The following is a 6,000-nucleotide window of genomic DNA, read 5'->3' as shown; positions in this document are numbered from 1 at the left end:
ATTTCAATAAATCAGTTTTGCTTTGTTATTTATAGAGGCTTATCATTTTATGTTTTTAATAATTATCTTTTATGGTCAACCCAATCATGGGGTGAATAGGTTTCAAAAATAGCTATTACTTTTGCACAATCACAATATGTCCTTGACATGTTTTTCACATAGATGTACCTCCTCAGAAAGATAAGGTTTCGCCAAAACAATTCTTCAAAAAAGGATGTGAGGAATAAATGGTAATTTGAAGTTGTAAGGTTGTCTTTACATATATTATCACACTGCTCTCTCCCCGACACACAACTATTGTCCTACAATTTCCTTCAATATTGCTTTCCCCACTTAAAACAATATTCTACTTGCAATATTGAACTAAGGGACTGAAGACTGTTGTCATTTCTGGAAAGCAATCACAGCTTTCTGGTCCATTTTATGAACTTTTTTTTTGCAGAATTCAGGGCAATTGGATAAATAATGCATATGCTTAGGCCTCACCCTTCCTAGGAAGCAAACACACAGAATAATCAGCTGTGCATTTGCTCCTAAAGACAAAGGACTCAGAATGGAGTGGTGCAATCTCCAAGATCACTTCTGTCCTCCAGTTATATCCATGAACAATGTATTCTATCGTACTGCGAACCCTACTCAAGATTAATTCCACGATTTTGACGTAGACAAATAAGATTGTGTAATGAGATATGCTCAGTCCAAGATTTCTTGTTTAACCAATTGAATTGTTTCAACACAGGAGATACAATGAAGAAGAAATGAATCTGTTCCAGCTGCTACAAATTCAACAATGTGACGTTCCCCATTACAGATCTGTCCTGCTTCAGTAAAAGCTGTCCACAGAGACCATGTAAAAAAACACCTTTGAAATCAAATGAGGCAGTGTGCTACAATGGTTAAGGTCCATGGGCATAGCCAAGGGGAGCAGGGGAGGGAAAGCTGCCCCCCTAAATCAATCAAAACCAATACAAATCTGAGGTACTGCCCCCCTCAACAAAAATCTGCTCCCTCTGACACAAATCCTAGCTACGCCCATGTTAAAGTCCCACTCTGCAGCCCGTGGGACTCAGCTTCAAATCCCAACTGCTGAACCTTGATACTTCCTGGTCCCTTTGCCCTTTCGGTGCATATCAAAGAACCACCACAGAAGTATCATTTTTAGGCTTCCTTCCTTCCTAAGGAGCCATAGCAGTTCAACAGGCCATTAGGTCCAGTCGTGACTGACTCTGGGGTTGCGGCGCTCATCTTGCTTTATTGGCTGAGGGAGGCGGCGTACAGCTTCCAGGTCATGTGGCCAGCATGACTAAGCTGCTTCTGGCGAACCAGAGCAGCACACAGAAACACCGTTTACCTTCCCGCCGGAGCGGTACCTATTTATCTACTTGCACTTTCGAACTGTGCTTTCGAATTAGATTAAATGTGTTGTGTAGACATGCTAGGAATCAAGCAAGCTTTGATTTTTCAGTGCCACATTCAGTAACCAAAGTAAATGGTTTAACCAAAGTAAGATGGCCTATGCATCTTGTTGCAATGGCACATCAATACCATCTGTGGGCAGCTGCTGAGTGTACATGCCACTTGGGGTGCAATTCTCTTTCTTGTTTAATTCTGCACTGGATTGCAGCCTAGCTCAAATATATATAGTACAAGTAACAAAAGCCTGCAAGAAGTCTACTACTGTGTATTAAACATTGTGGCCAACAATCCTTAAACTGACATGTTTGCATAGGATTGACCTGGTTTGTGTTAAGTATGGTAAATATTGTTTACATTACTGCTGATACGTTTCCTCTTTCCAAGGGGAGTAAATTATTTGTAACACTGGTTGCATGCATGGCTGCTTCAAGGCATTTTGCTGCCTGAGGTCAAGATGACAACCCTCCCGATTCCATGTACAGGAGCTGACTGCATGGAGAGCTAAATCTTACTCCAATACTGGTGACAGGATCGCATGCTGCACTTACTTGGAACATCAGACTAGTTTAGGGAGCTCGGAGCAAGCTGGTGTGGCATATTCTTCCAACAGAAAGGAATGGTTGGATACTTCAGATGCCCACAGGCACAGTGAAACTGCCACTGTTCCTCAGGACCTGTGGCCCAAGTCAATCATCTCACTCTGCCTTTTGTGCCTATAGTAGAACATATCTCAGTACCTGCATTTTGCAGAGGGAAAGGCAATTGGATGGCCAATCAGGAACAGTGGCGTAGCGTGGGGGGTGCAGGGGGGGCCGGCCGCACCGGGTGCAACATCTGGGGGTTAGGGTTAGGGGGCGCAAATCCATGGGTTAGGGGGCGCAAATTACTTGCCTTGCCCCGGGTGCTGACAACCCACGCTACGCCACTGATCAGGAAAACGGCAGAACCAGGAAAAAGGCAGAAAGGAAAGGATTAAGCAGTTCCTTTCTTTCCACAGTTGTCCACTCAATATTGCAACCTACTGAGCCTGCTGTTGATTTAAAATGAAACGGGGGAAAGATAAACGCAACTGCTTCCCTAATGCAGTTTCAGTCTCAGAAATCTCCAAAGTGGGTTTTAAATATTTATGAAAATTATGCTTACATTTGGAAAACGCCCTATTGTGCCCCAACGTGATTTTGAATGCATCCTTTACGTGGTGTATCATAATATAGAAACCCGAAGTTGTGTTTCTTAAACCAAATGAAAATAAAAACAATTCTTTTTTTATGCTGCATTGTCTGATGTTGATTTTAGAGTCCAATCAATTGTTGTGCTGCAATTTGGCGTTTGCTTTTCCATTTTGAAATAACTTTTGTTTAAATATTAAGCAGGTACTTCTGTATGAGCCTAAAAGGTTATTAAATGTGGTCGAGATGTCTGTGTCGTCTCTAGTTTGGCTCTACATTGTCACATTATCTGTGATCTCCTTTTACCACACATCAGTGTTCCAAATGAGGAACATCCAACAAGTCCATTAATAAAATGCATTAGTGCCCCAAGGGGGAAAGGATGATGAATTCCTAGTTATTTCTGTGGCTAAGAAAATACATTGTGGCAATAGCCAGAACTTCAAACACACCCACACTTCTTGGGCATGAGGTTTTCTATTCATTCAGTGGAATGTTGCTACAGTCCTTGAGTCCACATAGAATCTACATGCCTAGGAGGCTTGCCTTCACAAGGGTGTGGGCTGATGGTCATGAGACAATTGTCATGAGAACAAGTACTCAGGGTGAGGCAAGTGACTGTATCAAATGGAGAGGGAGAGGTTTTTTATTTATTTATGTGCCTTTATTAATGCCGTGCTGTCACACACGGTCATTTAATCATTAATTATGAGTTGGTTTTTAAGTGGAATTTGTTGTTTTGAGTGTTCAAATCACACATTATCTTGTTACAATTCTTAGAACAACTCGGAAGGGCAGGACCCGTTTTAAAGATGTGGAGCTGGGTGTTAGAATAAGAGCTTGCCTTAATACCACCCAGCAAATTCACTGCTAAAACCTGGGGCTTCCTGATTTGTCTCACAGCCCATTCAGCAGCTCTTATTATATTATTTTCTACAAAGAGTTAATTGGCCGCAGAAACAACGTGATAGCCTGTCTGTGTACAAAGCTTACTGGGTATCCTAATATTCTTCCATAAGTGGCAACTCCATATCAGTTTTTCTAAAAGATCAAAATAAATAAAAATCCCTGAATAATTGAGTGCCTTGATAGAAAAAGACCTGATTCCACAGGACAATTCCAGTGCTTCCAATTAATCAGAGTAATCCAACCTGAATTATCCAGGCTATGAGAAGCTTGGCCTCCTAGTATCTAATTCTGCACTGACACAAAACTATGGGCACCTAGTCATGGATATTATTGGAAGCAGAATTCTATTTATTCACAGAACCCCGGGGTTGGCAACATCCAAGACATCAACACTAATATGATCGTAAGTGCAAACAAGTGCAAAGCTCTCAAGGGAGTCAGTGACATGCCCTTTCCAAGGACTTTTGAAATATTAAGCTTGAGATATATGTGTGCATGCATGCTGCTGAGTGAGAGATCCATAGCTCAGTTGTAAAGCCCATGATTTTCATGCAAAGCATCCCATGTTCAATTCCCATCATCTCAAAGTATAGGGCTGGGAAAGAGTCCCTGTCTGACATCCTGGGCAGCCATTGGCTACCATCTGGGCTGGATGGATGATGAAGAAGAAGAGTTTGGATTTGATATCCCGCCTTTCACTCCCTTTAAGGAGTCTCAAAGCGGCTAATATTCTCCTTTCCCTTCCTCCCCCACAACAAACACTCTGTGGGGTGAGTGGGGCTGAGAGACTTCAAAGAAGTGTGACTGGCCCAAGGTCACCCAGCAGCTGCATGTGGAGGAGCGGAGACACGAACCCGGTTCCCCAGATTACGAGACTACCGCTCTTAACCACTACACCATACTGGATGAGTGTTCTGGCTCTACAAGGCAGCTTCCTATGAACATGTGACCTTCTAGCTGTTGCTGGACTACAACTCCCATCATCCCTGACCACTGACCACGCTCCCTGATGGGCTGATGGGACCTAGAGTCCAACAACATCTGGCAAAATGCAGCTTCTCCACAGCCTACAGAGGAGGTAGCCTTATTCTGTTGCAGCAAGAATAGCCACGGTTATTAACGGTGGCACAAGCTTTGCTGGGCTGTCACTCACTTCACAGAATCATAGAGTTGGAAGGGACCCCAAGTGCCATCTACTTCCTGCAATGCAGGAATGTCAGCTAAATCATTTATGCCATCCAACCTCTCTTATAAACCTCCATGGAAGCAGAGCTTGCAATCTCCTGAGGGAGTCGGTTCCACTGTTGAACAGCTCTTGCTGTCAGAAAGTTCTTCCAAATGTTCAGTCAGAATCTCATTTCTTGTAACTTGAAGCCACTGGTTCGGGTCCTAGCCTGTGGAGCAGGAGAAAACAAGCTTCCATGTGACAGCCCTTGAGATATTTGAGGATGGCTGTCATCTCTCTTCTCAGTCTCCACTTTTCCAAGCTAATCATACTCAGCTCCTTCAACTGTTGCTCATAAGGTCTGGTTTCCAGACCCTTGATAATTTTGGTTGCCCTCCTCTGCATACATTCCAGCTTGTCAACATCCTTCTTAAATTGTGGTGCCCAGAATTGGACACAGCATTCCAGGTGGGGTCTGACCAAGGCAGAATAGAGTGGTCCTATGGCTTCCCTTGATCTGGACACTAAACTTCTGTTGATGTAGCCTAGAATAGCATTAGCTTTTTTTGCTGCTGCATCACATTGTTGACAGGTAGGATGTGAGTGGCACTGTGGGCTTGCCGATCAGAAGGCCGTTGCTCAGTCCCAGTGCCAACCTAGCAGTTGGAAAACATGCCAGTGCAAAGAAAGAAAGATGTTAATTGATTAAGTTAATTTTATTGGAAATTAGTATTGGAAAACTGCTACAATGAGCAACATGGAAACACAACTTGAGTGATTTGAGGAAGTCATTTAATAATGGTTATAATTATAAGTATGATTATAACAGGTGGGATAAATGCCTGTATGTTTGTTTTTTATATTGTAATGTTTTTTTTCTTTTATGTTGCTTCTGCTTGTTATAAAATTGGAAAATTGAAAAAAGAAAAGAAAGCATGTCAGCGCAAGTAGAAGGTGGGAAGGTAAACGGTGTTTCCATGTGCTCTGGTTTCTGTCATGGTTTTCCATTGTGCCAGTAGCGCATGCTGGCCACATGCCCCGGAAAGCTGTCTGTGGACAAACGCCGGCTCCCTTGGCCTAAAGCGAGATGAGCGCCAAAACCCCATAGTCGCCTTTGACTGGACTTAACTGTCCAGGGGTCCTTTGGCATCAAGTAAGCAAGGGGTTTCTCTTTCAATGTCACAGATCTGCATGCTTTTATTGTCACAAAGCTTCCAGCATTTAAGGGGCAAAGCTGAGGAGTCCGTCCGTTGTCGCAGCCAAACGCACCAGAGGGACTGTCCCAGCCGACTAGGCGCCAGCTTCCAGCTAAGCTTAGCTCTGGGAAATCTCCAGTTATCG

The sequence above is a fragment of the Podarcis gaigeae genome (assembly GCF_964106915.1).
Source record: "Podarcis gaigeae genome assembly, chromosome: 4".
Taxonomy (NCBI): domain Eukaryota; kingdom Metazoa; phylum Chordata; class Lepidosauria; order Squamata; family Lacertidae; genus Podarcis; species Podarcis gaigeae.
The sequence above is the reverse complement of the archived record's forward strand: the minus strand, read 5'-3'. Positions refer to the sequence as shown.